Source organism: Vombatus ursinus, unplaced genomic scaffold, assembly GCF_900497805.2.
Source record: "Vombatus ursinus unplaced genomic scaffold, bare-nosed wombat genome assembly UNPS02014162.1, whole genome shotgun sequence".
Classification (NCBI taxonomy): Eukaryota; Metazoa; Chordata; class Mammalia; order Diprotodontia; family Vombatidae; genus Vombatus; species Vombatus ursinus.
Window position 1 is genome coordinate 1,052 of NW_020953940.1, and position 12,245 is coordinate 13,296.

General features: G+C 41.8%; 2 pseudogenes; both read left to right on the forward strand.

The window, feature by feature from the left end:
* Window positions 1–9,471: 9,471 nt before the first annotated feature.
* LOC114040962 lies at window positions 9,472–10,025 on the forward strand (annotated as a pseudogene).
* A 20-nt stretch (window positions 10,026–10,045) lies between these two features.
* On the forward strand, window positions 10,046–12,041 carry LOC114040963 (annotated as a pseudogene).
* The last annotated feature ends 204 nt before the right edge of the window (window positions 12,042–12,245 follow it).

Genomic DNA, 12,245 nt, shown 5'->3' on the forward strand with positions numbered 1-12,245 from the left:
AGTAACTCAGCACCCTCCTCTGCTTCCCCAACACCATGAAACTCACTCAGGAAAGTATATTCTTGATGCCTGTAGAAATGATAGACTTGTACCAGCAGTTTGAGCAGCACCAATTGCCCAACTCACCACCATGTTTCCTGTCTACTTTAAAGGTGCATAGAGTATTGCCTTCCTAAGACTGAACATCTTCCTCCATAACCAGATCAGCAGCCAACCAGGCCGCTGACATACTCATATATTCAGCAGAAGAGTGTAAAAAAAAGCTGGCTCCAGATCTGCCTTTCCATTAAGTCAGGAGCAACCTGAAGCAGCATCTCTTGTCTGGACCTTCTCATCACTCAATTCTCTTTATAGAGGAGGAATTTTTCAGGGTATCACTGCCAATTTCATATAAACAAGGCTTTATGGATCCACTTTGAATGGATCTGAAGAAGAGATTTGAGAAGACAACTCAACCTAACTTCCTTGCAGAGATGGGAGGCCAGTGGAAATGGGACATTGCACATATTTACAGATTTTTTTTGATGTAGTGATCAGTTTTGCTGATTTTTTTACCTTTTCCAATTTTTTCACCTCCAAAATAAATATCATTTATTATGTGGAATGACTCTCTGAGGGTGTAGAAGAGGAATACTGGGAGAAATTCTGGTGATGGGGGGGATAAAAAATAATAAAATATGCTTAAGGAAGGCTACCATCCTTGTAAATAGTATGATGGACATTTTGTTTCTTTGTATCTGACAATGCTTTACAATGCTTTAAATGTACCTGTGTTTCTGACAATGCTTTAAAATAGATGGTTATTTGAATCTTTGCCAACTCTGCTTACTTGAATGCTAGGATACAATTGGGAATAAACAGAAGATATGTCTAGAAAGGGAGAAAATTTAAAGTTGTGAGGTCAAACCAATTTGGATGTGCAAGTTCAACTGACAAGGAGTTGCAGCCACATATTAAATTTGCAGTGCAGTGCCTCAGAAGGAAAACTATTCTTCCTCTTTCCAGTTACACAGACTGATGCTCTGGGAGTAAGCCTCCAGAGACTGAATCCCTAGGGACTGATAACCTACTTCAACTCATTCCTCACTGTTTGTCATACTTTCCCCCTGTTATAGCTTTCCCATTTCCATGATTCTCAATCCATGTCATTGATCAAACCACATTCTTTAACCCCCACTGACCAGGGATTGCTCTCTTATTAATATCAGCCCCCTCACCCCAAGTTCTCCCAATATCCCATTCTGCCCAATATTTCACTGTACTCTCTGGAATACCTGCTCCATAGAAGCAACCTAGCTTTTCCCTTAAGCCCTCTTCCTTCTCACTCTATTTTCTTGCACCAGAGACATGTCTTTGAATTTCACTCAATCCATCTCTATCAGCCAATCAAGATTGTGGTAGCTAATATCTACTGACCTCCAGAGCAGTTTCATTCTTTCCTCAACAATTCAGTGCCTGGCCTCCTACACTATATTAAAAACAAATAAACAAAAAACCCCAAAAAACTAGACACTGATTTTCATCCATATGGAGAGCTCCCAGCAAGGAATTTCCTCCTTCCAATTCAGAGATCCAAGCCTGCTCTAGCTCTTAAGAAAGTTTCCTGGGGCTCTGGGAGGTTATGAGTGATTTACTGAGGAGGACCCAGGTCTTTCAGAGTGACCTGTGCTGCCTCTCACCAAACAGAGCAATAAGTTTAAAAGGAAAATACTAATGTAACATAGATTAGATGGAAATAATGGGGATGATTTTAGTTATCTTTAATTTCTAGATAAGATTTGAGACCATAATATTTAGTTCTCTCAGCACTTTATTTACAGTCATTGTATTCAAATATGGACATAAGTTTCCACTGATAAGTGAGCAGATCACAGTATCTGAGAAATGGGTGCCTTCTTGGTAACTCTGCTGCTAGAGATATGAATTTGCTCAGAGATGCTCCTTTAGCCTTTGGTCTGAAAAAGGTTATGAAAGCACATTATCCTGGGGCTTTATGATATGATCCTTCTTACCTTCTCAAGAAAAGCTCATGTGCACATTCTCTTCTTTTTAACAAAAGAAACATCGCCTTACTAGTAGATTTTTATTTTTATTTTTAAAGAAAAAGGCACTATGGGGTTCAATCTAAGGGGCAGTCATAATACAGCATCAGCTCTTGAGTATGTGAGATTACCACTGCATTTGAGACAATGCAGTAACCATTAATACTCATATTTTCCCCCAAGCCTTTTGAAAGATTGTTTCTTAAAAACATTTTACCCAGAAAGTTCAGTTTGTTCTGTATTGTCCAGATAGAAATAGAGAGCCTTTATAAATACCTGAAAGTCACTGTAAATAATGTTGTTGTGTATATTTGTACAAATCAAACCACAAGATTGATGTTTAAAAAAAAATTCAGTGCCTGGGTCATAGTTTTTCCTCTTTTTTCACTGTTGCTAAATCCTTTCATTGCCTGTACCTGGGCACCCCAGGGTATTTACCACTTCTTAATCCCATCCAGATCTTCACACTGCATTTTCTTAGTATGTAAGTACCAATTCCATCCTCATCAAATTTGAAGACTCTCTAGGAACTCTGCCTGCCCCTATTGACAATACAATAACAGATTCACTAGGAATCTTGCCACCATACTGGTGTTAATAAACCTTGCTACTTTGACTGAAAGAAGGCTTAGTTGGTCGAATTCTTTTGAGGCAGACTTATCCTGTACCCTTACCTTTCAAAGTTCCCAAAATCCCAAACCTCAACACTGTTGGCTTGGTTTGGCTTGGTCTGGACTATTTACCTGTTCCTTATTCCCCTCAGTTGGGTAAGCAACGACAGCAGGGACAGAAAAAATGCATTTTTATTGAGCCTTGAAAGGGGGAGGGAGGTGAGGGCAGTTGGAAAGCTTTAAGATTAAATGCAGCTGGGGAAAGTGGGTTGGTCTTCAGGTAAGGCTGATCTCAGGAGCTTATTGTAGACCTAAGACAAATGCCAGCTGAAAGCAGTCAAGTCATGATTTTAAAATGCCTGTTGCTTTGATAGACAACTGTTCAGAAGAGCAAGACAATCCTGATAGGTGCACATTTCCAAAAGGAGATGGTCTAGTGTCATCTCAAAGAAGAGTTTACAATCACATTTCTGAAGGGCATGAAGCACATGCTGCTGCCATTTCCTAAACTCTGGTTGGCATGTATAGAGGCTGCCCTATGGTTGGGTTTGTAATTGTATTTGCAAGCATTTTGGCTACCCCTTACTGGAGCTGTTATGTAAAACCAAGAAAGATGAATGGGAAATCATAGGTTCACTCAAAATAACTTGGCAGTAGTGGCTAGATCCTGTCCATGAGTACAATGCCTATTATTTATTACAGTTTTCAGAGAGGACATTGATCCATGGTTGGGCCCCTCCCTGACCCTGTCCTTGATAATAGGGCCCATCATTTATCTATACCTTGCCTTATTTACCCCCCCCCATTTGCCTCAAAATCTTTTCCCCAAGTACATGCTTTCCCACTCCCACAGGTGCCAATTGAGCCCAGGTGTTCCAACTCCCCCATCTCCAAACATAAGATAAGTAGATGTTTCAAGCACTAAACCTCCCAGTGTAAGGCATTTCTTCTTGCCCAATGTAAGGTCTTCATCAGGGCAGCTAGGTGGTGCAGTAGATATAGAGCACTGGGACTGGAGTCAGGAGGACTCATATTGCTGAGTTCAAATCTGGCTTCAGACACTAGTTATGTGACCCTGGACAAGTCACTTCACCCTGTTTGCCTCAGTTCTTCATCTGTAAAATGAACTAGAGAAGAAGATGGAAAACCACTCTAGGATCTTTGCCAAGACAACCCCAGATGGGAACCTGAAGAGTCTGACTGAAAAGAAGACTAAACAAGAACAACCCCTGAGAACAGAAAAGCAACCCTGATTGATGGACAATCAATGAGGGGGTGGGCTGAGTGCTCTCAACTCCTCCAGATTACTTAATCAGGGTTTTGGGGGAAGTGGGATGTGGAGAAAAGAAGTCAAGTGAGGAGTGAAAATTCACTGAATAATGACTCAACAACAAAAACAAGTTTCTTATCCCTCAGAGCTTCTTTCTTGAATTCATAAAAGCAATCGTCAATGGAATGCCCTCCCATCACCAAAGCAAGGTCTTTCTCCTTTGCCTCCCTATCATCCACTGCCTTGTTATACAATGAACATATTTTCAGACTTTTTCAATGTATCAATCAATTAAAATTACTTTTTATTTTTTTTCTCTAAAAATGGTATTTGTCTTATTGAATGGCTATTTGGAAGGGAGAAGGGAAGGGATACTTGATTATATTTATTTTGGCTTCTTGATTCCCTCACCTGCTTGCAATTCTATGCTGACCTTTGGCTACTGGGGGTTGAGCTAAGGGATATTTGTTGTCAATCTCCAATGACAGGAGTGAGCCCCTGGGAGCCAGTGTGGCAGACAATCCTAAACCTCCTAGAGTTACCCTTTAAAATGCTGCAGGAGGTTGATGGTAACAGCATCAGGTGGAAACTGAGTCAAATAGAATTAAGGGACTTGTCCAGGGTCACACAACTAGCAAGTGTCTGAGGCCAGATTTGAACTCAGGAAAATGAGTCTTCCTGACTCCAGGCCCAGCACTCCATCCACTGTACCACCTAACTGCTCTGTACTTTACACTTAGTAAAATACCTACACTTACTAAGTACTGTCAGGATCCCATGCCCAGAATACCCCTCTCTTTTTACTATTAGGAGATACCCTGTTTTCCAGAACTAAGGCCCAGCAAGCAAGCTGTGCCCTGAGCTTGGCATAACAACAATCCTTTGCACTCACACTCTGGATGAACTCTGCTGCAACAAATCCCAGAACTGTTTCATACCAGCCCCAGGTGGGCCCTGAGTTGGTAAAAGCACCTGCAGGAACCACATTTTGTTCATGAAGCCCTGCTATGAATCAAACTTGCCTCATTGTTGCTGTACCTTTTCAAGGCTCAGCCTCACTGAAGTGGGTCTCCTCAGTATCAGTGTCTAGTTTCCCTTTTACAATGGAATAAAGAAACGTTTTTACTTATAACTACTGTTAGCTCTCTGGTTTTATCTTATGTTATTTTTCAGAGTTAATAGGGTTGGTGAATAACCTCTGGGGCTCTTTGGTCATTTTTTTTTTCAGGATTTGACAGTACTTTACACTTAGTAAATAGAAGATTGCTATGATTACTTAATAAAGGGTGTGAGCTCCCTCTTCATTGTTTCTGAGAAGTGAACACTTTGATGAACTCAGAAAGTGTCTCAGAGTTTAAGTAAGTAAATGAAGTGCTGGGCTGAGAGTGTAACTAACTGCTGAGAGGTGGTCCTGACTGAGGGAGTTGACAAAAGGATTTTTCTACTGAGCCACTCATTATGAGAATAGCAATTCACATCTTCTTCATATAAATGGAAAGGGAAGGAGAACTCTGGGAGGAAAAGGACTATAAAAGACCAGTGCTGGCTCAGTTTGAGAAATCCATGCTCAGAGCCTAAACCCCAGCTGGAGCTGTGCTCCTGACTGTGGACCCTAGCAAGACATCAAAGGTAGGTTTCCTCCTGGGGAAATGACCCTTTTCTGGCAGATCTGGGAGAGAACTGGCCTGTTGTGGGGACTTGGAGTCACTAGACATATGGAGTTTGCATCAGTGCCTGTGACTTGGGTCATAACTCCATGACCATCATCAAGCTTCTTACCATGCTTAAACTTCAGTTTGCTCATCTGTGGATTACAGGCATTTTAATACCTATAAGTTCCTAAGTCAGATAGACTGTCAGTATTAAATGTGATAGTACATGGAGACTGGCCTTGAGGTTGACCTGATTTTAAAGTTAGATCAGACCAACTCAGAAGGGGAGGAGTGTCCTGATTCTCATTCAGTGATATATTGGTCTGAATTGTATTGGCTAGGGAAATTGGGTGCAGCTGAATTCTTGGGGAAGTCCTGAGCCAGCATCCAAAAACACTGCAGTGATGCAGAACCATTAGCTTTCCTTGGCAGGACCTACCTATGCACTCAGTAGGCAGTCAGTCAGTCAGAAAGCATCTATTGAGCACTTACTATATGCTAGGCAGTGAGTAAAGTACTGGGGATACAAGGGTTCCATCTAACTTCTGATGGCTGTCTCATTATTGGGGCAGGAGAAGAAGGACTCCAAGCATTATATACAAGCTATGACCACTTTCCCATTAACTACCAGTTCCACCATGGACACACATAGCTCTTAACCAAGAAAACCCATTCATACAAACTAGTAGCAAAACAGAAAACAGAGAAGGTATACCTAGGAGAACACAGAAATATAGACCATACAGAGTAGAAGATCTCTTCCCATTGGCAGGGAAGTAACCCAGGTCAATCAAGAGAGAGAGTCTTAAATCTCACCCAAGGGGAAATTCCCCAAAATTTCTAGTATAGCAAGTTGGGAATAGGAATATGACTGAGATTATTGTTGTTGTTCAGTCATGTCCAACACTTTGGGATCCCCTTTGGGGTTTTCTTTGCAAAAATCCTACAGTGGTTTGCCATTTTCTTCTCCAGTTCATTTTACAGATGAGAAAACTGAAACAAACACAGGAGTAAGTGACTTTTCCTGGATCACACAGCTAGAAAGTGTCCAAGCTGGATTTGAATTTGGTCTTCCTAACTCTAAGGTACCATACTCTATTCACCCCACCATCAGCTTGAAGTGGGGTTGGCCTTATCCATCTTCCCTCTGGAAGCTGGAAACCAGAAGTTCCTGAAGTGACTCAAAGCTTCAGACAGGACTCCCAAGAAAATCCCAGAAACTTTCTTTGCTCTTGTCAACCTCACTCAGTCTCCTGACATGGGGCAGGTCATTCATCTCTGCCAATAAAAAGGGATTACAAGGAAAAATACAAAGAAAATATACCTTAAAATTAATTAAAATCACATCTCTTTTCTTTTCATGATGACATTGTCCACATAGTTTTGTTCAAATTTTGAGTGCAATTGACTCTAACCTCTCCTCAGCTGCTCCATCCTTCATTTTTTCCCCTTTAACAATCCATCTCCTAGAGAAAAGAAGATACAGTGGTTGACTCCTCTTTCTCACCTATAAGCTTTGTTTCAGCTGACCCACAGAAATCCTGAAGAAAAAAAATGATTCCCCTCTCAGTGATTGAGCCTCAAAAGGTGGAGGTGAAGTAAAGAATCTGGCAACCAGATAAAGAGGAAGTCATAAGCTGAGACCCCTGATAGGACAGGAATGGTATGTCTAACAGTCAAAACAGCTGCTGGGATGAGCAGCAACTGACTGGGCCCAGATTGCCATGTTGGTCAATCAAACTCACTTTGACATAAATCCTTCTCTCCACAGGTGCAAGTGGTGAAATAGAAATCATTGCCCCAGGATCAGACACATCACTGTGGAGACTTGTACAAGAAGAGCTCAAGCCCAGGTCATTTCAATGGATCCCATTGAGCCAGAAACAAAAGACTCTTGGGCTCTGACATTGGAATATGAAGAAAACCAACCACTGAACTCCTTTGTGATGGTAAATTCAACCCCATCACTCCCAGAAACCCACCAGAGATGTTGCTCTTTTTTCTGCAGACTTCTTTGCTATGTTATCCTGAGTATTTTAGTGTTCTTCATTATTGTGATTCTACAGCGCTTCATCCCGATCCCCTCTAGAGGCTGAAAACCAACACCATGAAATTCGTGCTTGTCTCCCCAGATTTGTACAAATTATAGATTGATAAAACCTGGTTTATGGACCCTGCTCCTGCTCTTAACTACTAATGGCACCCTCAGTTAGAGAAACTCCAACCACTCAATATACTGCCATGTTTCCTGCGTGCTTGCTGCAAGGTTCATGAGGTTCCACCTTCCAATACCCATCCTCCTTCATGATCAAGTCAGAGACCAGCTCAGGCCCTGAAGATCTCTGCCAGTGCCTTGTGAAGAATACCCATCTTCAGATCTGCCTTTCCATCAAGTCTGGGGAAGCCTGAAGTTGCTCTTCTTATCGGTTGCTATTTTCACTCACTCCTCTTCTAAAGGAGGAATCTTTCAGGACACCCCTGTAAATTTGATATGAACAAGCAGGGAAGCAGAGAAGAAAGTTGAAGACACTGCCACCCTACTTCTTTATAGAGTTGAGAGGACAATTGATGAGGTACACTGAATATTTCTGCAGATATTTTCATTGTGTTGATCAATTCCCACTTTCCATTTTTTCTCTGTAATAAGTTATGTGAAATGACTCTATTGTAGAGGATGGGGGAAGAATACGGGGAGTAATTCTAGTCATGGAAAAATCAAAAGATATCAATAAAAGTTATTTAAAAAGACTACTATCCCTGTAAATAATTTTGGCTGTCATTTTCTCTGTGTCAGATAATAGTTTAAAATATGAATGGTCATTCAAATCTGTGCCAGTTCTTTTTACTTGAATTTCTAGCATAAGATTGGCAATGGAGTGAAGATACCTCTAGAAAGGGAGAACATATGAAGTTGTGAAGTTTTATAAGCCCAATTTGGGTGTGCCAGTTCAAGTGATTGGCAATTGCAGTGCCATATTTAATGTGGAGTACACAGCCTCAGAAGGAGAAGGAATAGTACTCTTCAGGGCCTCAGCCATTTACTAGCTATATAACCCTGGTCATGTCCCTCAACCTCTATCTGCCTCAATTTCCTTAACTGTAAAATGGGGATAACAGCAGCACGTACCTCCTAGTGTTGTTGGTTATTGAGGAGGTAGTCCCTTGCCAGTGGTAGATGAAAAATATGGTTTAGTAAATGACAATTGGGAGTCTGGAGCCATTGGGATAGTGAGTGAAAACCAGGATTTGTTATTGTTGTTCAATCATGTCTGACTTTTCAAAATGACCCCATTCGGGGGTTTTCCTGCCAAAGATACTGGAGTGGTTTGCCCATTTCCTTCTCCAGTTCATTTTATAGATGAGGAGTTCAGGCAAACAGAGTGAAGTGACTTTCCCAGGGTCACACAGCTAGTAAGTGTCTGGGGCCAGATTTGAACTGGGGAAGATGAGTCTTCCTGACTTCAGGCCTACTGCTCTACCCACTGCTCTACCTAGCTTCCCTTAACAGATTTAAAGCAATTCAAAAGTAATGATAATTGTATTTTGTTTTTGCCATGACATTTTCCACATCATTTTGTTAAAATTTTGAGACAACTTGTCTCTGCCCTCTTCTTTCATATTCCATCTCCTAGAAAAAGGAATGTGGTTGTCTTTACTTTCTCAACCCACAAGCTATGTTTGAGGTAACCCACATAATGAAATGATCCTCCTCTCAGTGGTTAGGTATCAAGGGGTGGAAGAGGAGAGAACACTGATTATCAGATAAAGGGGAAGTTATTAATTCTCTCTGATAGTGCAGGCAAAGAAAGCCACTAGCCACTGCCCAGGCCCATATCTCTATTTCTACCCGGTAACTTTGATACTATCCCTTCCCTCTGTAGGTAGCATCTTGATAGCTCCCTTGCTCCCTGGACATTGCCTCCATTTCCTCATCCTCTTCCTAATCATCTCCTCTCCTCTCCTGTCCTCTCCTCTTTTCCCCTTCCACCCACTCTCCTCCTACTGCTGCCTAGCTGACACAATGGAGCTTCCTGCACCATCTTGGCTAACTTCAGCCCCAGCATCATGACTGAAGATGATGAGGCAGGCTATGACCTAGACTTATTTTGTATCCCTAAGCATTATGCTAAAGATCTGGAAAAGGTATTCATTCCTCATGGGCTAAACCTGGACAAGATTGAATGTTTAGCATGAGATAGTGATGAAGGAGATGGGAGGCCACCACATGGTTTCCTTCTGTATCCTCAAGGGTGGCTATAAATTCTTTGCTGATTTACTGGATAGTGATCAATCAATTCCTATGACTATAGATTTTATCAGATTGAAAAGCAACTGGAACAATCTGTCAGCAGGTGATGAAAAAGTGATGGGGGGAGAGGATCTCTCAACCTTAACTGGAAAGAATGTCTTGATTGTTGAAGATATAATTAACACAGGGGAAACGATGTAGATTTTGCTTTTCCTGGTCAATTACCAGGTCCTGGTGTGCCTTTGACTGCAAACACTCAGATTCAAAGACTGTGCAGTGAATCTACTGCACAATCTTCTCTGCTTCATAATCCAGGCTAGACATATAGTAAACTTTGACTTCAGCTAGGATAGGAGATAAACTCACATGGTGAGCTGCTTGAACATTCAGTCAACTGGGTTAGTGAGGGCTATGATGGAAGCGGGTGGCACCAAGAAAGCTGTAATGATGACCAAAAAAGACCCCCAATGCTTAAACCACAGTGGCATCTACCAGGGAAACTATACAGAAGCTTCAGTGGACATCTAGGCTGGGCCCAATGTCTTGCAGTAGAACCTGCCAATCAGGTTCTGGTTTGTTGCCAGTCCTGCTGATAGGACTATAAAAATCTGGGACCTGGCTAGTGATTAATTAAGCTGTCAATGACTGGGCATATCAGTAGGCTAAGAGGGGTGACAGTAAGTGCAAGGAGTCCATACCTCTTCTCCTGTGGTAAAGATATCAGGAGGTGAAATGCTGAGATCTTGAATACAGTAAAGTTACCAGACATTATCATGGACATGTAAGTTCTGTCAACAGTATTTTTACTGAGCCAGTCTCTAACCTGAGAATGCTTGGACCCCACAAAGCAGGCCTAGAGACAGGAGTGCCATTAATCAAGTAGTTTAATTGATCAACTTCAGAGTGAGGAATGTTCTCTTAGCTGAAGGAAAAGTACAGGCTATATACTTAAATCTTAACTGGGGAAGGAGGGAGGAAGGTGGATTACAAACAAGCATTTCATTGTTTCCCAGGAGAAACCCACAAGTCCCACAATACAACAATTCTGGAGTCAAGTCTTTGGGGGTTGTGACCTCCTCCCCTAAAGTACAGAACCAGAGTTCTGTAATGGGAACAGGTTCTACAATCTTTGATCTGATTCATTTAAGGTCCAGTGATTGTGAGCATTGCCAGTTTCGATCAATCGGTTTAAGTTGCATTTGAACTCTGACTCCCAAGACAGAGAGGCAGCTTTTGAGAAAGCCCAATTATTAGGATATTTATTATACATATCATATTGATTAATATGAAAATTAAAAATTCCCTTCTCAGTGCAGTATATGGTTTGGATTTGCACATGACAATTAATGTGCTGGTGACTTGTAGCAGAGATTCAACTGCAAGGATATGAGACCTGAGGACAGGAGGCAGTGTACACACATTGGAGGAGCATAGAAATGCAGTGACTGCAGTGAAATGACAACCTGCAGAGCCAAGTTCATTACAGGAAGTCATGACTCAAAGGTAAGATTATGGGACTTAGTGGCTGGAATAATGTGGATCACATTAACATATAAAAACAAAACAAAACAAAACCAAAACCAACAACAATCTGTGAGAGCAGTGGTTCAGCATCCAAGACATTAGACATTTGCATCCGGTTCCCCAGATAATATTAAACAGTGGAAATTCCCTAATGGGTGTTTGTCTTGGCATCAGGAATACCTGAGTTCCAAGCCTGCTTCAGAAATATAGAAGCTGTGAGAACACGGGTGAGGAACTTAAGTTCCTCCTTCAGCCATTTTTCCTATCCATAAAAAGGGTAGAATAGCACCTACCTCAAAGGATTCTTGTTAAGTTGAAATGAAATGATATATGAAGGCCCTTTAGGCATGTTAAGTGTTATCTTTTATTATAGTTAGGATCCTGTCTGGGACAGGGATGGGGACAATGAGCCACCACTGAATATTCATCCATGAAATGGTCATAGAAGTTTCTAAGGTCATAGAAAATATAGCATCCTGTCCATTCACACTCATTCTTGCTCTTATTGCCTGGGGTGCTTAGACCTCAGGGGGTTTCATTTTCTTAACCTGGATCCTGTAGCCAACCCCAGAAACCGAGTTAGCTACATCAGCACCCCTGTCTAGGACAACCCCTGAACCTCTCCTGGCCACTCTTTCAGTTTGTGCCTCCAGCAGTTGGTTCTTGATGCCATGGCTGCCCTGCATGACCCATGTGACTTTCTTGCCCCAGGCCCTGAGGCCCCTGAAGCTTTAACTCTCTCCTAGTAGGTAATGGTTGTCGAGTCCAAAGTTCAGACAAAGAGGAGCTTGGGTCTTGCTTGGCTTACTGAGATACTGGATTCCTTTTCTCAGCCCTTCAGTAACATGTGTGAGCATTTGGCAAAAGGCTCTCTTCATTGCAAGAAGATTGGAGCTT